General features: G+C 40.8%; 1 protein-coding gene across 2 annotated transcripts in view; it reads left to right on the forward strand.

Moving 5' to 3' along the window:
• Positions 1-6,170: 6,170 nt before the first annotated feature.
• LOC134066458 (uncharacterized) overlaps positions 6,171-24,655 on the forward strand; it is a 73,832-nt gene continuing 55,347 nt past the window's right edge. For both annotated transcript variants that reach the window (XM_062521807.1, XM_062521808.1), the window contains exon 1: positions 6,171-6,304. The gene's annotated coding sequence lies outside the window, so the exon portion shown is untranslated. The remainder of the gene's footprint in view (positions 6,305-24,655) is intronic.

Raw genomic sequence — 24,655 nt, forward strand, 5'->3', positions numbered from 1 at the left:
TGCAAATCAGTCAGCGATGGCATTATACTCAAACACACATTGTGCGTGTGTGTGTGTGTGTGTGTGTGTGTGTGTGTGTGTGTGTGTGTGTGTGTGTGTGTGTCCACTTAGTGTTGGGTCATTACAGGGAGACCCAATGTATCACAGATGACAAACAGAACGTGACAGATAGGACAAGCCTGAGAGAGATTGAGAGTTGTGTCACCTGCTCAAACACACACACACACACACACACACACACACACACACACACACACACACACACACTATCTCTCTCTCTCTCACACACACACACACACACACACACACACACACACACACACACTATCTCTCTCTCTCTCACACACACACACACACACACTATCTTTCTCTCTCACACACACACACACACGTCATGAAATGAATTTTAAAAATATTGCATGACTAAAAAGACTGGATGTGTATGTGGATGTGTAAGGAAAATATAGAATATAGACTATTTTGAATATAAAAATAAGTTAAAAACATGACATAATTTGACCAATGACACAACTGTCCACAGCTCAGGGGGTTAAGACTTCAAGAGCGCAACTTAACTACAATTTGCTTTAAATAATGATACTCTGCTTCCCTCTAGTGGCTGTATATTTAATTCTCTATCTACTTATTGAGTTGTGTCTGACTGAGGGGAAATAATGTCAGCATTATGATGTCAGCAGTTATTTGTAGACATTATGAATTTGTATTTATATCTACTTACATCCATATCTATCAATCTATATTAAATATCTGTATATTTATCTACATTTTGTCAGCATCTCCGCATATATCTACACATATAATCATAATCATCTTCAATATTGTATCAGCACACAATGTTTTCATTCATGATGCTACCATTGTCTTTTTCTGACGCATAGCCTACAAAAGCTGATAAAAAACAAAGGTATGAGACATTTGAGTGGAGTCTGTGGAATTACGAACCCTGACCTGTGTTTGGATCAGTTCTCTGCCTGTTTCATTCATTGATTCATTTAAGAACTTACTGTAGTCTTTACACCCTTACATTCAAACACGCATGTAGCAGTTGCATAGTCAACAAATGCCTACATTCCAAAGAAAGCCCCCCAGACAAAGAATCCATAATACATATGAAAAAAAACCCATGGTATATAACATATATATATTTTTTTTAAAATCATGTGAAATGAGTGGCCTGAGTTGGCCATGATCGGTCAAGGTCACTTGGGTCAACAATAAAGATGCAGCAAAATAGCTGGGCAAACAGAGTCAACAACTGCTACATTGCAATGTTGGTCATCCTCTGTAACCAAGGGCCAGACCTGATCAGGGTAGGCTCAGGGTAGGCTACTGTGATTTCAGCCATGTAGACCCCTTGATGGTGTAGTTGCCTACACATCATAACCCAGGAGACACATCTCCATCTAACACCTGAAAGAAGAAAACAACCTAGATGTCTATGTAAATGGATCTGATACAGCACTTCCAACAGACACTGAAAGAGTGCAACAACAACAGTCTCACCAGAGGGGTATCCTACGAAGCAAGTTAGACATACAGTGCCCTCCATAATTATTGGCACCCCTGGTTAAGATGCGTTCTTTAGCTTCTAATAAATTCATTTTCTTTCCAAATAATATAGGACCACAATTAAAAAAAGCGTAAAATCCAACCTTTAATACAAGTGCATTTATTTAGAAGGAAAAAAATCCCACATTAAGAAATAATTATTTTACATCAAATCATGTGTGCCACAATTATTGGCACCCCTGGTGTTAATGCTTTGTACAACCCCCTTTTGCTAATAAAACAGTACCTAATCTTGTCTTATAATGTTTCACAAGATTAGAGAAAACAGAAAGAGGGATCTTTGACCATTCCTCTTTGCACAAAATCTCCAAATCATCCAACAACCTGGATTCTCTCCTCTGCACTCTCCTCTTCAGGTCACCCCACAGGTTTTCAATGGGGTTGAGGTCTGGGAACTGAGATGGCCATGGTAGGAGCTTGATACGGTGTCTGGTGAACCATTTCTGTGTAGACTTGGTCATATGTTTAGGGTCATTATCTTGCTGAAAGACCCAGTGACGACCCATCTTCAGCTTTCGGGCAGAGGCCACCAGATTCTGATTTTAAATGTCCTGGTATTTCAAAGCATTCATGATGCCATGCACCCTAACAAGGTTCCCAGGCCCACAGCATCACCGATCCTCCCCCATACTTCACAGTGGGCATGAGGTGCTGTTCTGCATATTCATCTTTTTGTTACGCCAGACCCACTTAGAGTGTTTGCTGCCAAAAAGCTATAACTTTGTCTCATCTGACCAAAAGCACACGGTCCCAGTTGAAGACCCAGTACCGCTCCAGACGTTTGTGCTTATGATTTTGAGTGAGAAAGGTTTTTTTCCATGCATGCCTCCCAAACAACTTTTTGGCATGTAGATAGCGCCTGATGGTTGTTTTGGAGACTTTGTGACCCCAAGATGCAACCATTTGATGCAATTCTGTAACAGTGAGTTTTCGAGATTTTTTATTTCTCTTACCATCCTCCTCACTATGCGTGGTTGCAAAATAAACGTGTGTCCTCTTCAAGGCTTGTTTACCACTGCTCCAGTTGTTTTAAACTTCTTAACGATTCCTCTGACCATAGATATGGGCAGGTGTGCGAGTGGCTATTTTCTTGTAGCCATTGCCTTACTTGTGAAGGTCGACACACATCTGCCTTACTTGAACAGTGTGTTCCTTTGTCTTTCCCATGTTGAAGAGAAATGGCCTTTGTGTCACGTCATATTTATAGCCCAGGGAAACAGGATGTTAAGAATGACTAAATGAATGTTCCTACACACTCTGACCTTTTCCGAAACCTGCCCCTAAACCCTAGTCCTACAAACTTCCACTTCGTTTGCGCGTTCACGCGAGGGTCCGCCACATTGAGTATCATCCGAAACGAATTTTGAGTCGAGTGAAGTGCCTAGGGGGAGGGGCTACCACGCCTCCAGGAGCAAGTCAGCATGGATGCTGTCTTGAAACGCAGGTGCAACCGTTTTCAAGTGTCCGTGCAGCTCGTGTATCTCCCTGCCAGTTGTTTTTTGGTCCGTATGACAGCATTTACAGACAAAAGCGTGATTTAAGCTACATTGTGACAACTCATGTTTAGTTTGATACTCAGTAAAATGTGCAAGATCGTACAGAAGTAGACTGTAATATTTAAACACATGTGCAGGTCGCATTTACAGCACTTTTATAATTTGATGTTAAATAAAGCATAACATGCAACTCCTCACTCATAGTAATGAAAGGAGAGAAGAGGGATGTAATACACAGGGGTGTCCAGAACATCTTAATTGGCGATTTAATATATATTGCCTTCATAATTGATATGAAAACTATAATATGACGTCAATTTCCTTCTCCCTTCAAGCGCATCCGAAATGTAGCGCTGTTTTAACCCCCTAACCCTTCAATGCGAGTGTTCTCCGCAACCCACGAGTGGACTTGAAAAGGAAGTTCACTCGCTAACCGAGTCGAAGTGAGTAGGGATCCGTTTTGGAAAGGGCCTCTGACTGACTTTGTAAACTACTGTAGAAATGACAGAAATTACAGAAATACTTCAATTACATTTATTTCCTAGGAATTGTTAGGGGTGCCAATAATTGTGGAACAGGTGATTTTATGAAGAATTTAATTATTTCTCAGGCAGGATTTTTTTCCCACCTTAAAATTCACTTGAGTTGAAGGTTAAATTTTTCTACAATTTTCAGTGTGAGAGTATGCTTCTACAATAATAAAAAAAAATATTTATTTTAAGGCTTTTAACGCATCTTAACCAGGGGTGCCAATAATTGTGGAGGGCGCTGTATCTAGGCTATCTCGACATATCAAGGCTGCACAAAGCCTTAACTCGGGTATTAAGTTAAGTGATCCTATACGATAGCAGGTATGTGATACATTTGTCAAACTAGGCTTTCAGCTCAGATCTGTGCGCGTTCTCGGGGTTTCGGTGACTTTGGCCAATCATGAAACGTGGAGATGAACAAGACCGCCTATATTAAAGTGTAACTTCACCCCATAACTCCACCACTTCACATTTCTGAAAAAGGCTTTCAAAATGGGCAGGACGTTCTGAAATTTGGAAGGTAGTGCAGCATTGCTGCAGCCAATCAACCATGGTGATTTCGTGTCAATCTGGGAATGAGTGCTGGCTTATCACAGGTAGGCTAATCAGGGCAGCAGGTGTTGGGGCGTTTCATTCCTAATTTGTAACAACCCGGTGACGTAGTCTTGGCAGAAAAGTGCAGGACTACGTCAGCATTCCAATAGCATTTTGGACCAAAATGCCATGGCATGTTTCAACCTGTAGAGGGCGCGGAGAGCTATATCTCCAATACAAAATCATACGAAATGTTACTTTTCTCGGGAAACACGATTTTTGTCAATATCAACCCTGGTAATAGTGTAGGTCATCACTTATGAGTAATTTCAATCAAGCAACAGTTCAAAAATCATATTTCAGGGTGCAATTACACTTTAAAAAATGATTACTTCCGCATTTATGAGCGGTAGCGTAATCTAGGGTGGTAATTTTTAGTATAATATCAAAAAAATCTTTGATCATCAGATATTGTATGGTATGCATGTCCATAGTAGTGATATGGCCAACATCAGGGCTCTCCAGTGTTTAAGTTTGCAAGGAGTGAGACTTTGTTTCTCAGGGTGGAGGGGGCGTGGCATTGGCACAGTGCCACGCCCCCTCCCCCTGATCAGCAAACCCACACTCCATGTCCCATCGACCCATCATGAGAGAGCACAAATTCCATTATTTCAAACACACTGTTTTATTTATTCTAGTAGGCTACCCTATAGTAAGTAACTTTAACCGATAAAACCAGGTTCACCTAAATTATGGCATTTGACTGCCGGACTACTATTGTTGTTTCTGCTGCAAAGAAAACTTTAATTGATAAAATTGCAATATAATTATTATGGCTTAAAAACATGTTGTTACAGTTTTTTTCAATTGCTTACACACAATTTTTCAAACCGAGTTCTTTTTAACAAAATTTAAGCACAGGTATCCAAACGCCACACTCAGTTTGCATAATTCCTAGATTCTTTGCAAAATGAAACACTTCAGTCAGAACAAACACACTTTAGTCAAAACATACACACTTCAGTCAAAACATATACATGTATTTGTAAAAATGCTATTAGTTGTCATTTAACAAACACAGTCCTCAATGATCAGACACTATTGCAGCCAGTTTCACACTGCAGTGATAAATGCAAAACGCATTTGTAAAAAGAAAAATTAGGAAATAGCATGTGCTAGATTTTTGCCCAGACATTGTGATGTAAGGGATCATTTAGATGTCCAAAAAATAGTGACAAACCCACAACATTCTTCATGATTAGTTCGACATAGGGAAAGTGTACATAAATAGATAAACTTGCACTTGCACTGTACAACACTGAAGACTGCTGTAGACTGAATATTTCAAGTATTTCTTTCAATACTTACAGTATTTCTAACCATAATCAGTTACAGTAATCAACCAACAATGAAATCAATTGAACAAATAAAATCTGTAGACAAACAAAAACTACTGCATAAAGTACATACACTTTGACTCTGAAGAGCAACTACTGCAAAAGCAACAAGACTGTATAGCACACCTGAGTGCTGCGTTTTCAATTTTGCACATGTGTGCTTACACACCTGGTGGATGTGATTATCCAATTCGTGCATTAGTGTAGTCATTGGCAATCCGGGGCTTTGTAATGACAAGGAAGTAACCTCACAATCTTTATCTGTGTCTAAGGTGTGGAAATGTGCGTAGAGTTTTACAAATCACTGTGTGTAATGTTTTGCAAAAAGGGTGAAGCAGACATTGTGTGTAATGTTGTGCAAATCTGTTGAGGTGTTTTACTCCTTGGAGTAAAAGTTTGCTAATTGTGTGGAAAAAAATATTTTAGTGTGTAAACAATCGTAAAAAACTGTAAATGATCAAGCCCTAATACCCCTGAGTATGCGTCACGGTCGGCACCCCAGAGTGCCGCGGCACCAAATTTGAAAACCCTGAACCCTGAATGATATCGGGAAGCAACAGGTGACGACAGCGCCTACTGAGTTAGGCTTCCCCTCCCATTTCTGGTAATTCGCCCACCGTAGACAGAGGTTTATGGTAGGACGTCATATGATGAAATTAGGCCTACTTCAAGTGCGCGTAAAAGTGATCTTGTCCGGATGTCATTTTTGCGACCCTTGGCTGCCTTTTCTGCTTTGAGGAATTGTCCTATTTTAACGGTAGGCTAACTAAAGATAGCCTATAATATACATTCACTTTGACCTTCTACAGGAGCCTATAATAGGCTATACATTCACTTTGAGCTTCTACAGGGTATAGCCTTATGCCTATTTCAAAATGATCAAAAACGGAGAGATGTGAATCAAAATAATGTTGAGAAACAACAGTCGATGTTGTCGGACAGGATTTTGTAGCATAAATCTACCATCTGAGATATTTGGCTATGATACATTTAATGATGATTTTGATTATTCCAATTGCCTAGTGGTTGTATCAGACTGTTTTATGCAGACAATGGCATGTACAGTAGCAGTAGCATGTAGATGTAACTTTGAGCAATGTTACCAAAATGGTTTTCCATTTAACAGACCGGCTCTAGCCAATTCAAATGATGTCTTAATGTCTTTTTTTCGGCATTTTTCTACCGCGCTGGATGGTTTTCACCATCCGGTTTTCACAAAGCGAAACTAAAGCTGGTCCGTGTAACGATTATCAGTTCAATGTTCGGAAATTGGAAAATGTATTTACATTCCCTAATATTGTGTTTTTTTCGCCAGGTAAAAACGTCAGTAAGATTTTGGGTCCGTGTATGCTTCGTTCATTTGATATTCAATTGAGAATCAAAAATCAAAAAATACAAAAATGACTTGTTATTTCATTATGTGTTTATGAATGTGATACGAAGAAGCAATTAACGCTTTGTTTTTCAGACTTTCGATTTCGTGGTCAGATCAAAAGTAGAACATTTGAAAAAATGACTTAGGGACCAATTTGATTTTGATATTTATTTTTTTCCGATTGCTGTGACCCCGGAAATTACTTATTGACTTCCAATTGCCAGCTGCTGCTTCTGTCAGACCAGTCCGAATATAACTTTACCATATTTAACCTAAAGACTATGGTTAGCCTAGGTTATGGCTATTTAAACGTCCCCTCAGCTGACAATCTAGGTTTTTCTAATTTGAACTGTTTACTCTGCTTGTGAATGAAGTTGTGGTCCACTTTTTGCTGAAATTATTGCGTGTATTTCACATGTCTTTCATCCGAGTGGTTCTAGTGTAGTGATGGCACAGATGAAAACTCCAGCATCTGTTGTGAGCAACGCGAGCATGCGCAAAGAAACCAGTAGGTGGGGAAAAGCCAAAGGGGCAGCGAACGTTCTGAGAGTGTAGACAGTATGGCGGCCGCCATGCTAAAAAGAAGACCGTGGCTAGCTGGCCATTCCATTGAATCCTATGGGGCGTAAGCGCCACTTTGACATCAAATTACATTAGAGCTGAAGCGTTTTAAGCCTTTATATGAACATTTTCTATTGTCGGAGTACATACTACATTGTGAAATTGACATCATAATCTCGTAACTGTCTTATCGGCTGAGTAATCAACGTTTTCCGAAATCAATGCTAAAGTGTTAAGGCGCATGCGTCCAGCGAGAGTAGGTCTATGGTCGCTTTAGGTCAGACTCGGCAAAGATCCTTCCGCTTTAACCCTCTCTGGACTCGGTCAGACTACGTGCCTACGTCACATGTACGACACCTGAGCCTGCGCAGGAGACCTATGAGGGAAATAGAAGACCTAAAAAAAATTTTGAAATTTGCTTCCTCGGTCTCTGCTGCCGTCTACGTGATAGCTCTGTCCATATCTTTTACTGTCTATGGGAAAAGCAGACATACAAACATAACACCGGTAAACAAAACACCAGCGGACTTAAAACTGCCACCTCGTGGCGATAAGTTGTAATACAATTCAATGTGCGTGAAGTAAGTGGCCACTTCTAGGGAATTCCAATGTGCAAAAGAACCGCACTCACTATAGTTCGTTAGGCCTATCTTTTTATTCTTTATTGTAGCACCATGCCTAAAAGATAAACGCGTTTCGGCGTCAAGCCGTCCTCAGTGTGTCAACCCACTGTAGCCTACTTCCAGGCAATAACATGGCCTGATAGCCTAGGCTACTACAGACTAATCATAGGCTACTTCTATAATCATGGAGCAACGATTTGGGCGAATGCAATGTTCAAGAAAACAGGCACGAGAAGGGAGATGATTTTCTGACGATTCAACAATGACACTGAGTTGCGCAAAGTCGCGCAGATTCTGGTTTGCCAGACAATATTTTCTGTCGCTAAAATTGCCAAAAGTCGCTAAAGCTAGCAACAAATAAGTCACTAAATTGGCAACACTGAGCACTGAAAGACCAAGAAAGTGACGTTGAATTGACTTCCAGGTCACAGCAATCGGAAAAAAATGAATATCAAAATCAGTTAGCCCTGAGTCCGTTTTTTAAATATTCTACTTTTGATCTGACCACGAAATCAAAAGTCTGAAAAACAAAGCGTTATTTTCTTCTTCGTATCACATTCATAAACAAATAATGAAATAACAAGTCATTTTTTTGATTTTTTGATTTTTGGCTCTTAATTGAATATCAAATGAACGAAGCATACACGGACCATTTTGGAATCGTATTTTTTATTTTGCATATGTGTTGAGCTTGATAGAAAATTGGATAATTGAAAACATAGAAAATCGGAAAGGTTTGTTGTTTGCGCCTCTAGGCTGCTGGGGAAGCCAAACCTCGTGCTATTCCCTGATCAGTGGCTGCGCTGGAAAGCGCAGGCGACTCGTTGCGTTTCCGTGGGCTTTACACGGGCGAATGTTTAGTATCTCAGACTCAGCTCATGTATGCATGGCTGGTAGTTGTAAAATGTAGTATGTGCTGTTATGTAGTAATCCGCTGGATTAAACATAACAGTCCCCACTTCTAAGTGACACGTTGCGTCAAAAGAAATGCGTGATGCTGAACCTTGGGGGCTGTTTAAGACCTCACTGCTCAATATGCTCCAGTATATGTGTGTCAAGCAGTATTAGGTTAATTCATGATTGTCTCTCACTTAGGCCGTTCATCCTGTAGGCTACACTAGGCTGCTGATGTTGACACTCTGCTTGTGAAGCTCAAGCTGACCCCAGGGGGATTCAATAGCGTGGACTCTCCTCAGCAACAGTTGCAACATTAATTCTGCATTGCAATTGGCTTTCCAACAGGCAGAGGGGCATGACCACTGTAATTGCAGAATTCATGTTACTATTGATGCTGAGAAATGTCCACACATTGTATTGTTACACTCAAGTGAACCCTTCCTGTCTTCTAGCCCAGTTTATGATCAAGCAGTTTTGTGTAGGCCCTACGCGACAATCAATGTGATATTTGCACCAACACGGGACCTAGTGAATTAGAGGTTGATGTTAGAGATTGTTTACAAGAATATACAAATAATATCTTCCATAATAATGTATGTTAGAGTACATACAACATTAAGTCAGCAAATGTAAATAAATACCAACAGACAATAGGGACAGGTCAAACTAGGTGTTTTTAACCCTCTGGCGCATAGCGGTCACTACAGTGGACAGCTATTTAAAAGTCATTTTCTCCCAAACGCAATAGTTTCTATGGTGGAGTTGCATATCAGTCGTTAGACTGCTCTCTGCTGCCCCCGACCATTGAGGTGTGTTCAGTGGTTAGGTGTTGTAACTACAAGCGAACATCCTCTGAATCAAAGATGGCCGACAGAAAGCCACACTTGTTGACCACTGCTAGAATATCCTGTCATTCCTTCTATAAAAGGATAACCCTAGAGGTAAAAAAAATATGATGATATGCAGGAATATCTAAGGAACAATATTGCTCTGAAAAATTGTTAACAAAATATTTCAAATAAGTTGTAAATTGCGATTAACCATGTGTCCAATGAAGTGGACGTCATGCATGTTAGGTACTGTATACAGGGGCGTCATGCAAGCCAAAATTCTTAGGGGGCACAATCAGCGACGTTGCAATAATTTTCCGACGGGGGGGGGGGGTAAATTATTAGATAAATATTAAGGGTGCTATGTTGCTATAAAGATCCCAAAATCCCAGAATATACCAAACAGTAGGCTACCTTAGAATTCTGAGACATGTCACCTGGCTTGGCTACATTATACCAGTTCACTTTGGAGGAAGTTTAAATAGGCTATTTGCCACTAATGCACTAATTATTTCTGTGTGGCTATTCCGTACGTTCATCTGCCTTGCTGTTCTATTTTGAATCTCCCCCGGTGGGGAAGACTATCAAATGGCTTTTAAAATTCAAGTAAACATTAGCCTTGTCAGGGGTTAGCCTATAGCGAGCTATCTGGCTACAAAGCCTACACAACTGAAACAAAAGCAAGTCACAAACTCTGTAGAACCTAACTCCACATTACAGTTTAATTTACAGTAGGATAAATAGGAACCGACTGTATTGCTCACAAATATACTGTAGCCTACGAGAATTTGAGCTCCAACTTGCCTTGGCTTTAACTATAACTTCACCTGCCAATACTAACGTCAACGCATCTGGACTTGAAACTCTTCCTCTCCAATCGCGACATAACCTATGCTTTCAATCACAACAAGTTCTAGCCACGTTCAGAGTGAGATAAAACAGTTTGTCCTGACGGGCTACAGCACTACCCATTCACTCCCTGAGAAGCCGGCTTCCCTGGAAATGCGATTTTGGAGCGTTTGGTGAACTTGATCATCATCACCAACATTTCCAGGTCCACAAATAATTCCGCTAGGCTACTTTTTTAATATCATCCGAATGTAATGTTGATTTATTGCATAGCCTTACCACTTCAACACCATTGACTGTAGCTGTCCAAACGGTGCAGTTCAACTGTTCAAATTGTAGCCTACGTTAACTGTAACAGTTCAACATAAGCACAACAATGCGCGCTCGACGTGCGTGTGCGTTTCTACGGGAACATACATGCTACAAAGGAAAAGGGCTGATATGGCCGGTCTTTATAGCTATAGGTTTATTACACATCCAGAAGAATACATTTGAGTCGTTATAGGCTCTGGAATGGAGCATAATCGGAAAGTTATGATAAAAAAAAATATCAGGGACGAAAAATCAGAGGGGGCACGTGCCCCCTTTACTTCAATGGGCATGACGCCACTGACTGTATATTTCTAACACAAGTCATATGGTTGATTCATCTCTTACAATAACTATTTTGGTTGCAATTCAGTGCATTTTGGGTATATTTGTTAGTTTTATACATTGTATGCATAATATTAATATTTAGAGTTATGATTTTTTATGCATATTAGTTGTAGTTTTATTATCATTTTATCATACTTTTGGTCCACAAGTGCTGCAAAAAATAGGGCAGACCCCTCTGACTCCAGTAGTGATCAGAATAGTGACAAAAGTGGTGATGAGTGGCTGCCAGAGAACAATAGAGGCATGGGATATGACGATTATGAAGGAGATGCAGAGAGTCAGGGTGCAAATTGATAGGATTGATGAACTAATGGTTGATGACCATAAAATTAGGTTAATTTGAGGAAAAACTCAGTTTGTTTAATTTTTATATTAGGTTTACACTTTTATGTTTGAGTGCTGAGGTGCATGTAGTCCACTGTAGTGGACATGTTCGTAACTCTGAAAAATTAATATTTTTGAAAAGAATTGAACATTTTCTTGTCCCAAGTAATGTAAAAACAAGATTAAAAAAAATTGTCTCAGGCTCTCATAATTCATGCATCAGTTAATGGACCAAATATCATGTGTAATGTTTGTGCATGGACAGTTTGAGAAGAATCTCACTCACGCCTCTTAACAAAACTAATTAGGTGCCAAACATTGTTGACTCGCACAAAAGACAATCATCATTTGTTTTTAAGTACGTCTGCTTTGGCATTGGGTGACAGTGGCTTTTGCAGCCACATTTTGAATCAAATATTGCATGCTTTCCAGTCACCTGCGTGACTTTTGCATGGTTTATTACTGATGATGATCCAAATTCTGTCATTACCTGATGTCCTGTTTGCTAACAACCTGCAAACATCCAGAGTACCTCTGGAACCATCTCCACCTGCTGAAGTTGTGGCAGCACATTACATCCCTGAAGGCAGGTACCTGACCCAACCCACGGACATTGGGCATGACCCTCTGTATGGGAGTGCAGGCTTACAGGAGCTGTGGGACATTCGCCTTTCAACAGTTTATCCCAGCTTTGAAGACATCTTTTACATGTGGGACTCACCTAGGAATTACCTTTAAACTTTCCATGAAATACGTCACATCTGTTGCAAGAGAATTAGCTGGCGGTGGATGCTGTGGGGGACTGTGGTCAAGCTTTTGAGCTATGGTCATCACAATGGAAAAACGGAGGCAGGAGCAGCCTTCACATTTTATTTATTTTGTTATTGAGCTTAAAGCATTTGTTTGAATGAGTAAACGCACACCTTGTGAGGTGCTCACGGCGGTAAAGGTTAACTATAAACAGAAGTGTCGTGGCACACTCGGAACTTAAAGATTTTTTATTCCAACGTTTCGGCTTACGCCTTCATCAGGGTCATTGAGCTTAAAGCAACACCATGCAGTTTTTCAACCTTTGTAACACATTTCTAAGACCCCTGTGATGGCCTGACGGTGTCTGTATCGCTTTTTCTGGCACTTTGGGGTTCGGGTACGAACCAAAGAACTACAAAATTTGACTACAATTAGGCTACACCTCCCCCACCACTTCCTCAAATTCAGTGCGAGCCCAATAGCGTTGAATAGACAGTTGATGGCCGAAGTAGCAACGAAACCGAAAGTGTTATGATACAAGTCTAAACTTTGTAGACTACAGCCTGATGTTGAAGTAGCGATTTATGTCGAAGCCCCTTTTATATTAGGACAAAAAACAGTCAGTAGCCTAAAAGCCTATGTCTAAACGGGGTGTAGGCCTACACGTTTGGTAGGGGCTAGCCTACAGTGGGTACGGGTTGAGAATGCACCTTCTCCCGCGGGACTCCCGAAGAGATCCCGCAGTGCGTCAAGCCGATTTTTTTCGAGGCTAAGGCAATGTACCCAAACAACCACCAGGTGGCAGAAAGTTTCAACTGCATTTAATGATGAAGACCGCATATCCGTCAATAGTCGACTCCTTAATCTCATTGAATCATTAAAATGAAGGTGATGACTGGCGAAATTATTCAAACGACACTTCAATGAACCATTGTTGAAATGAATGAAAATGGTTAGGCCTATAGAAATCGCCTACAGCCAGCGTTATAAGAAATATATAAGTAATAGTTAAAGTCTTCTTCCGTATTAAACAGATAGCCTACGGGACGCTCTTTGTTCCGTAGGCTATTTTAAGGAACTACTCAATGCACACACACTGGGTAAACTGGCGCGCTACAAACATTAAAATGTCAAATCATATTTATTTCTCTTTGTCGCCATGATATTGGGGGAAACGGGGAGAGGCGAGATGGTCAGTCCTCGTATTTGTTCTTCGCGTTTCGTTATAAGAAATATATAAGTAATAGTTAAAGTCTTCTTCTGTATTAAACATAGCCTACAGGACGCTCTTTGTTCCGTATTTTAAGGAACTACTCAATGCACACACACTGGGTAAACTGGCGCGCTACAAACATTAAAATGTCAAATCATATTTATTTCTCTTTGTCGCCATGATATTGGGGGAAACGCGGAGAGGCGAGATGGTCAGTCCTCGTATTTGTTCTTCGCGTTTCGTTATAAGAAATACATAAGTAATAGTTAAAGTCTTCTTCTGTATTAAACATAGCCTACGGGACGCTCTTTGTTCCGTATTTTAAGGAACTACTCAATGCACACACACTGGGTAAACTGGCGCGCTACAAACATTAAAATGTCAAATCATATTTATTTCTCTTTGTCGCCATGATATTGGGGGAAACGCGGAGAGGCGAGATGGTCAGTCCTCGTATTTGTTCTTCGCGTTTCGTTATAAGAAATATATAAGTAGGCCTAATAGTTAAAGTCTTCTTCTGTATTAAACAGATAGCCTACGGGACGCTCTTTGTTCTGTATTTTAAGGAACTACTCAAAGCACACACACTGGGTAAACTGGCGCGCTACAAACATTAAAATGTCAAATCATATTTATTTCTCTTTGTCGCCATGATATTGGGGGAAACGCGGAGAGGCGAGATGGTCAGTCCTCGTATTTTTTCTTCGCGTTTCGTTATAAGAAATATATAAGTAATAGTTAAAGTCTTCTTCTGTATTAAACAGATAGCCTACGGGATGCTCTTTGTTCCGTATTTTAAGGAACTACTCAATGCACACACACTGGGTAAACTGGCGCGCTACAAACATTAAAATGTCAAATCATATTTATTTCTCTTTGTCGCCATGATATTGGGGGAAACGCGGAGAGGCGAGATGGTCAGTCCTCGTATTTTTTCTTCGCGTTTCGTTATAAGAAAGATATAAGTAATAGTTAAAGTCTTCTTCTGTATTGAACAGATAGCCTACAGGATGCTCTTTGTTCCGTATTTTAAGGAACTACTCAATGCACACACACTGGGTAAACTGGCGCGCTACAAACATTAAAATGTCAAATCATATTTATTTGTCTTTGTCGCCATGGTAGGCCTATTGGGGGAAACGCGGAGAGGCGAGATGGTCAGTCCTCGTATTTTTTCTTCGAGTTTCGTTATAAGAATATATAAGTAATAGTTAAAGTCTTCTTCTGTATTCTCTGCCACATTCGACAACAGCATTCAAGTTCCTTCTCAGCACGAAGACGTGACTTTGCTTGCTGTTGGCCCAGAACAACATGCTCGGATTCACCAACAGAGTCCCGGCAACGTTGGTAGATACGGATGCTTGCTCTTCAGAGCCATCACCACAAAGGAGCACTACAGAGCCTGGTGCAAAACCACCAACTGGGATGGATCGAAGGGCAAGCAAGCACTGCCACATAAAGTCAAGACCTTTGTGTTGTTAACACTAAGCAGAAAGTTTCCTACGATGGGGAGAGTGGCCGCAAGGACTGCATCGATAAGATCAACGAATGCCTTCGCAAGCCCCGAAACCCTGGCGATACATTTTCTTTCCTTTAATTCAATAAAACATTGTTTATCTGAATAACTTTTCCGATGTTGTCTTGTCTACCAAATCCTAAACTTAAATAGAGTAGGCCTAAACATTTTATCTTATGAAAAAACTCTTAGGGGGAACAGTTAGGCAGCCCTTCCTCCATTATCGTAGTAGGACTATAGGCAATTTATTAGAGGGGTCAAAAAAAACTCATAAAGTAGGCTAGACTAAATGTGTCACTTTAGTGATTGGCTCTTTCAAATGCAAATTAGGTGGATGGGCTTTTGAATGGGCCTGCTGCAGGTGAGAGGACAAATCCTAAGAATTTATTGTTTTTAGAAAGTGCCATTATCATTGCCATATTCTCTTAAAACATAGGCTATATATTTGAAAACGAGTTGATTAAGGCTTCTAATTGTGTTTCTATAATATGATAAAAGCAGAGATTGAGATGTGTGTTTGGAACAGTTTTTCAAATCCCCCGGGGGTATTTAGACTCCAGGGTGTTAAGCACTCATTCACAACTGTCCCATCGCTAAATGCTCTCTTGTGTTGCGTGATCACACAAGTACTATACCTGTCGTAGTGTGCTTTTAATTTGATAGGTCTAATTATTATCTCCGCCAAGGATATAACAAAGTCTATGGATTTGCTATCCAGTAGCCTAATAATAATTAGGCTATGTGCCACGTCCGATTTCGCAAGTGGTGTAGTAGGCTACATTTAAAAACCGACAGCCGCCTGTGAGATTCATTTCATGAAGAGCAATTGTCTTGTGCTATCATTCCCCCTCCCCCACACTCGTCTAACCAGTTCACTACATTATAGCCTACCTATGCGGCACTGAGGACGACACTTGAGGCCGACACTATGTCAATGTAAAAATGTGTGTGAGTGCGCGCTGAACCACGAATTAACATATTCACTTTTCTTTTCAGCAGACATCGCAAACATAAAAAGAATCTCAAAACAGAAAGTCTGTCATTTTCTTTAATAACTCGTTGCATTTTGTTTTGATGGTTTCCGGAGAGGTTCCTCGACTGGGTATTGAACCCCGGTCGCTGGCTTACGACACCTATGCTCCAACCACTTGCGCCACAGTTTGATGTGTACCTCGACAGGCTTTATTCGGGAAATGTACTTGAAACGCCGATCAAAAGTTCTGACATGTTAAACTGACGTTAGTTATTAATTCACCACATGATAAAATGCTGTCATATAGCTTGACGCCCAGCAGCCTATGGTAGTCTATGCCTATCTCTGAATCAACATGAACATGCATACCATACATACGTTGCTAGAAACTTATTTTGCGGAGCTAGGCCTGCTAGTCGATGGTTACAATGAATTACCCTCACTGCCCTATCGCATATCTGACCATCCATTGTTACAATGTTACAAAATGCGCGATCTTCTCCATGCATGTAGCCTACGGTTATAAGTAAAGTGACAAGCATAGGCATGTATTAAAGAGATTTCTGTTAAATACATTTTATTTTCAGTCGTCAAAAGTGGTGGGGACGGACTTCCGGGGTGACGCATGTCTGCGATGCACGTGTAGCTTGATAGCTCCTCCACGATTCCCCTTAAATTTCAATTTTATCACGATAAAGTTAACCAACTCAAGTATTAGATTCAACATGACGGCACACGGAAAGTCAGCAGGCAAACGAGAAGGTGAAAGCATGTCACCGTTGAAAGAAAAGAAGATACAGATGGTAGGCATGTCGAAGGAGGACTTGGATAACGCAATCGCCTCAGCAATGAAAGTAGCCTTGCTAGAACAACAGAAAAACCTCAACCTGATGATACAGGCAGCCGTGACAGAGGCTGTTAATAATATCCTAATTCCGCAATTAACAGAACTGAGAACACAAATACAGCACGCAGAGGAAAACTTGGGTCACATAGCCAAAGACGTGGACACCTCTCGTAAAGCTATTCAAAACAACACCGCCAAAGTCGACACCTTACAGGCTGCATTGAGGGCTAGCAAGCATGAGGCTAATGCTCTCCAGCAGCAAGTTAGCGATCTCAATTCTAGACTAACCCAGATGGAAGACCGCAGCCGAATGTCAAACCTTAGACTGATCGGGTTGAAGGAGGGTGAGGAAGGCTCGAATGCAATCGATTATCTGGTGAGAAATCTACCGAAGTGGATACCATCTTTGCTGGGTCGAACCATCCGAATTGAACGAGCACATCGTCTTTACACAACAGAGAGAGACACCAACAACAACCGTCCACGCACCTTGATCTTCAAGTTATTGGACTACACTGATCGTCAGGCGATTTTGAAGGGAGCCAGGGCACAGCCAGTTAAGCATGCTGACCAGAACCTGCTGTTCTTTCCGGACTACAGCAAAGACACCACGAACAAGAGGAAGGCTTTTGTCCCGGTTTACAAGAAAATGACCTCACTGGGGCTACAGCCATTTCTACGCTATCCAGCCCAGCTTAAGGTTACCTACCAGAGCCAACTCTTCCACTTCGATACGCCCTCCGACGCAGAGAACTTTCTTCAGAACACTTTCCAGAGGGCCTCCATCCCACGACGCGACGGAGCTTCACCTCGACAGGAATCAGACGAGATGGATGAGTCTTCTCCGCCGAGCTAAATTAGCCTTGTGCCGCCTACAAGTTGGTAATAATCTGAAGGTTTTTTCTTTGACTTCGTCATTACTTTAGTTTAAATATAATAGCCTGTGGGAACTGGAAATTCGCTTTCATTCAATCCAAGTCATTTGTTTTGGGGATGTTTAGCCTACCTCTGTTGGTTGACTTATGATTGCTCCTTATTCATTTAAATACCGTGACATATTTGTTTTGTCTACTCTGGAGCTTGCCTACTTCTTAGGGGTTGTTGTGGACTGCTTCGCATATTTGCGTCACCGGAATGATTTTTGTGTGTGTGTTGCAATCCTTGGGCCCATTAGGAGCCCGGCGGCTTGCATTTGTGTATATAGTTTTGTTCATCTATGTTGTTGTTGTTTATACAGTACGACCAGAAGCTTTTCAGACACGCATGCCCAGTTTTCAGTATGCCATTTTACTTTGGGAAGTTTCTTCCCACTCCCTCCGTTTCTATATTTCAGTCGATCTGTCTGGTATCCCACCACATAAATGGCCGACTTGAACATTATTAGTTGGAATGTTAGAGGCTTAAATTCGCCCATTAAGCGCACTCGCTGTCTAGAATTCCTTCACCGCAAGAAAATATCTATAGCATTGATTCAGGAAACACACCTGACAGAGACTAATGTGCAGCGATTTCAGAATAAACACTACAAAGTCATAGCTCACTCATGTGCTTCCTCTAAAACGAGAGGTGTGCTAATTGTTGTCCAAAGGAAATTGCAATGCTTAGTGGTGGAAAATGGAAAGGATGATGAAGGAAGGTTTGTTTATGTTCTACTTGCTATTAATTATGCAAAGATTTTATTAGCCAGCATTTATGCACCCAACACATTTGATGATGGCTTTCTACCCGCTATCAGTGACTCTCTATTAAAATACAGTGACTCCCATAGCATTATAGCAGGTGACTTTAATGCAACCATGTGCCCTGAATGGGATCGATCAAGTAGCTCCCATGAGCCTATACCACCGTCTTCATTATCTCTCAGGTCATTCATAACAGATCTACACTTAGTGGACATTTGGCGCCTTCGCAATGATACAGTTAAGGCCTACTCGTTTTATTCTGGCCGCCATGGCTCCTCCTCTAGAATAGACTATATATTTATCAGTCCATCTATTACAAATAACATCAGTCATATTAACATGCTTCCAATTTTAATTTCTGACCATGCCCCGGTAGTCTGTACCCTAACACCAATTATTAACCACCCCAAAGTACACAGGTGGAGATTGAATAACTCTCTCCTTAGCAACGAGGCCTTTTTGTCACATATGAAACAACAACTATGTGACTTTATTAGCCACAACAGAGACAGCTGCAGCAATGCCCAAATATTGTGGGAAACAACAAAATGTTTCATAAGAGGTGTGTGTATAGGTTTCTCCTCCAAATTGCACTCTGGGCGTAACAAACGTATGAATGAAATTGAGAGGGAGACTGAAAAATTAGAGCGAGAACGAACAGTGACTCCTTCAGTGACAAACACAAACTTACTCACAGCACTGAGAGGAGAATATCATAGTCTATCCCTAGCAAAGGCAGAGTTTATATTACATAGAACAAAACAAAGATACTACTATGATGGTGACCGTCCAAGTAGATTACTTGCTCTCAGACTTAAACAATGTGAGTCCAAAGCAATGATTAATGCAATTCGGACAACGGAGGGCACGGTTGTGACACAGCCTGAAGCTATAAACAATGAATTTAAAACATTCTATCGCCAACTCTATTCATCAGATGACCAATTAAATGCTGAGAGGTGTGCGACATTTCTTCATAGCCTATCTCTCCCAAAATTAGATGAAGATATTGATGACTTAGAAAAGTCTATCTCTATGGAAGAACTTGAATCAGCAGTGAAATCACTGAATAGAGGGAAATCCCCTGGGCTGGATGGCCTACCCCCTGAATTTTATGTAGTATTTTGGGATCAGTTAGGGACACTGCTATTGGATTCCATAAATTTTGCAATCGAGCAGGGATCTTTCCACAGGGATCAAAGAAATGCACTAATTACTCTCCTCCTTAAGAAGGGCAAGGACCCACTAGAATGTTCCAGCTACCGGCCCATCTCACTGATCTGTGGGGATATTAAAATTTATTCTAAGGTGCTGGCCACACGTATTGAAAATGTAGTGGGTAAACTCATACATTTTGATCAAACAGGGTTTCTTAAAGGTAGGGTGGCATCAGATAATTTGAGGAGGCTCTTACATATTATTGACATTTCTGATGCTCACGAAGAAGATTGTGCTGTATTTTCACTTGATGCCGAAAAGGCTTTTGACCGCCTAGAGTGGGGTTACCTGTGGATAGTCCTAGAGAAATTCGGCTTTGGGCAGAAATTCATTTCCATGTTAAAAGTTTTATATGGTGATGTCACTGCTTCAGTCCTTACTGGTACATTTCAATCTGCAGCCTTTAACTTAAACAGGGGAACAAGGCAAGGCTGCCCTTGCTCACCTCTGCTGTTTGCATTGTCATTAGAACCGCTGGCACAGGCCATTAGAGAAAGTGAGGTAATATCCCCCATCACTGTTGATCACTCTAGACACTTCCTCTCCCTATACGCCGATGACTGCCTTCTCTTTCTCTCTAATATTCAAGAGTCCCTACCACACGTCTTAACTCTATTCGACGAGTTCCACAATATGGCAGGATATAAAATCAACTGGTCTAAGTCTGCCCTTCTCCCTTTGAACCAAGCAGCTAAGATGGCCTCCCTACCAGCTGGCATCCCTGTGTGTTCATCCTTTATTTACCTTGGTATAGAAATTTACCCTAACCTTCATAAAATTGTTCATGAAAACTTTAATGGTGTTAAAAAGAAAATAGCTAATGATCTACGGAGATGGAGCTCTCTCCAAGTATCTATGCAAGGCAGAGTCTCAACTGTCAAAATGAACGTCCTGCCCCGTATTAACTTCTTGTTTTTCATGATTCCTCTTGCCCCCCCAACCAACTTTATATCTGAAATGCACTCTCTCATTTCAAAATTCAGCTGGGGAGGAAAACGTGCTAGAATTAAATTAGCAACGTTACAAAGAAGCAAGCTCACAGGAGGCCTGGCGGTCCCAAATTTACATTTTTACTATTATGCCTTTCAACTTAGACCATTGCAGGTATGGAGACGCCAAGAATCTCAAGTCCCATGGAGGGAAATAGAGGCGGCGCGTGTGAAACCACACCGTTTAGAGGACCTGCTCTATACAGGCACAGGTCGCAAAAATATCCAACTACGCTATGGGAGCATTATAGTTCACTCTCTCAATATTTGGAAAAAAACAGAAAAACTGCTGGGGGTAACAAAGCTATTCCATAAAACAACTCCATTATGGAACAACTTTCATTTTCAATCAGGTGGGAAGCCATTTGTCTTTCCCCCATGGGTTCAGAAAGGTGTCCATGTTTTTGGGGATTTATTTGATAATACTGCGTTGCGATCATTTGCAGACGTGAAAACTGATTTTGATCTGTCAAATACTTCTTATTTCCTATATCTCAGATTGAGATCTGCGATGAAGGCGTATGGGGTGCCCTGGAGTCAGCCGATTCCAGAGCATCCCATGGAGAAATGGGTTGGACCAAAGCAGGGCTCTAGAGGAACTGTATCAGTGATCTACAATGCTTTGATCTTTCATCACTCCAAAGGCCTAGCCATAGAGAGGGTATGGGAAAGGGAACTGAAGACTTCTGGTATAGAGCCATCATGGGAGGATATATGGGAAAACTTAAACAGTGCCTCCAAGAATCTTGCACACCAACTTATACATTTTAAACTAATACACAGGGCATATGCAACTCCCTTAAAATGCTTTCAAATGAAATTACTGGCAAGCCCCAACTGCACTCACTGCCCAGATCATGCAACAGGCACTACTATGCACATGTTTTGGGAGTGTGTGCCAATCAGGCGCTTCTGGAATGAGATATTCTCTATAATTTCATTACTGCTGGACATGGACTTGCAACCAAACCCCTGTTTGTGTCTTCTGAATGATGACTCACATTTGTCCCTCACTCTCATTCAGCGCAGATTGCTCTTAGCAGGGCTCACAGCAGCGAAAAAAACTATATTAAGACTTTGGTTCTATCCTACTTTACCTCTGAAAAAATACTGGCTAACCTCTTATCAATATATTACCTCTCTTGAATGCACAACTGCACGCCTTAACAATGCCCAACCTAAAACTGTCCAGGCCTGGTCAGACATTTCTTTGTCCATTCAAGATCTCCTCAAGCAACCTGGGATAATATAAACATTCAACCCCCCCCCCCCCCCTTTATGGACTAACCTTTAATTTATTTATTCTTTATGCTTGGTCTGTTTTGTTAATTATGACTTTATTTGTATTATTATTTTTATTTTTATTTTTATTTATTTTTTCTTTCATTTGTCATGCGTGTCAGATTTTCATTATAACTCGTCTTTTTAGACGTGGACTTTGGACGTATATACTCTGGATGTATATTGTGTGTAGCCTGCATTGTGTCGTACTGTACTTTGTGGTTTGCTGTGGTGTTAAACTGTAAATGTAAAATTATACCTTGTCTAACAATAAATAAAAAATGTTAATCACAAAAAAAAAAAAAAGTGGTGGGGACAAGATCTGTGATAACAAGTGCTGGGTACATGTAGGCTACCCAGCGTCGCCGGTTAAAATGAACATGCCTCCGTTTTAAAATAGCCTACACATTTCTAAGTATTCCTAGCATGTAAATGTTGCCAAAATGTCCATCTTGTCCATCTCTTTCGTCTTCGCCTTGACGTTGACAATAATAGCCTATTCACGGAAATGCGGTCTTGTAACCGTAATGAATTCATGAATTAATCTAAGGTTGCCTTTCGAGTATTTCAGGTTGAATTGAAGGCTATTTCCTTCTGATAGGCCTATATGTTTCTAAAACCATTTTCATTCATTTCAACAATGGTTTATTGAAACGTCGTTTGATTAATTTCGCCAGTCATCACTTTCATTTTAATGATTAAATGAGACGGATATGCGGAGCATTTCTCTCCCTCTCCATTGACCAAAACGTTGCTCTGGCATCTCTGCTGGACTGACTGAGTTATAGGCTACGTCGAGTGAGAGAGCTGTGAGGTAGACTGTAAACATTCGAAAACTCTGCAACTGCAATCTAACATGCCGAGCGTCATGTCTCTTTTCTCCGCTTGTCACCAGCGTGGTGTCCTCGGGTTTTTCCATGAGCCGAACCTTCATATTATTAGGGCGGTCTATGTTGCCCCCTTGCGGTTGCAGTTTTCCCGATGCTTCGGGAGTCCCGATGTGCGGGAAAGAAAGGAGCATTCTCAACCCGTACCATCTGTACATTCTAGAAAGTAAATCACGATTAGACAGACTTTTCTACTTTGCAGATTGCTTCATATTATAATATTGACCATATAGCCTATCCCATTACCATAGGCCTACAAACAATTGAATTATATTCCTTCTGTAAGTATAATAATGACACTGCCTTATAAACATGAGCTACACAATCTTTTGGCGTTTAAAAAAAACAAAACCCATGAAATCATATTCATATGATGATATGCTGAAATGTATGCTAAAGGCTACTGTAGGCTACCTGGAATATACATTTCACACGCAACGCAGGCAGTCCGAGTTTGCCCAAGACGTGAGAACTCCTGCAGAATTCGGCTTGTCAACAAATGCATGTGTATCCTAGCTCTATCATCTAGTGTCATGTTGCCAACCAAACTGCGGGAGCTGGTTAGGACTATGTGTGCTAGTTATAGCTCAACGTGTAAATCTACCGCCTATAGGCTACTGACCAAACAATTATCTTGAAAAACAGTTATCACATGTAAGATTCTCTCATATTACAGCTGCCTCTCCAAACATTTTGGGCGCGCAATTAGCCCTTTTCACGGTGATGTCAGACGAAGCGTTGCTGGGTATCCTCCAGCATGTCCAGCCGCCAAATACTACAGAAGAAGAAGAAGTATTGGTAACACTTTACTTGACGGGTTCATTCATAACACATTCATAACAGCTGTCATGAACTGCACATGAAGCATTCATGACTGATTCATGCAGCTTGACTCAACATTCATAACAACACTTTCATGAATGTGGAAGACAAAATGACAAAAACTTGTCAAAATAAAAGTCCAACAATCTAGTAATCCATATACAGGGTATTATGAATCCATTCCAGCATTTGTAAACATCTCAAGAATATTTTATGAAGTCTACTTCAAATGTCACTTTACTATACGAGTTGTGAAGTATTCATCATACTGGGAAGTAAACTACTGACCATCTGTGGATCTCTGAATGGTTGGACATTCCTGTTGTATATATCTATACAGTCATTGGTGTAGACAAGTAGGCCTATGCATTCTTCAGAGGTTATTATCATAAAATCAACAGACAAACAAAAAACTAAATTCTCCTGGACACTGGACTTCCCCGTTGACTAAAATGTGACATGATCAGGTTGGCTAAAACAAAAAAGACAGCAATGCTGCTTTGCGATTGTTGGACTTTTATTTTGACAAGTTTTTGACGTTTTGTCTTCCACATTCATGAAAGGGTTGGTATGAATGTTGAGTCATGTTTTATGAAACAGTCATGAATGCTTCATGTGCAGTTCATGACAGCTGTTATGAATGTGTTATGAACGAACCCGTCAAGTAAAGTGTTACCGAAGTATTCATGGGTTTCATCAGGTCCCTTTCCACAGGTGTATACAATCAAGCACCATGCAGTCTGCATTGATAATCAAGGTGCTTGATTGTATACTCCCCTCCTCTCTCGCGAGATCCAAGATGGCGCCGTCCATG

The sequence above is a fragment of the Sardina pilchardus genome, chromosome 19, assembly GCF_963854185.1.
Source record: "Sardina pilchardus chromosome 19, fSarPil1.1, whole genome shotgun sequence".
NCBI classification, from domain to species: Eukaryota; Metazoa; Chordata; class Actinopteri; order Clupeiformes; family Clupeidae; genus Sardina; species Sardina pilchardus.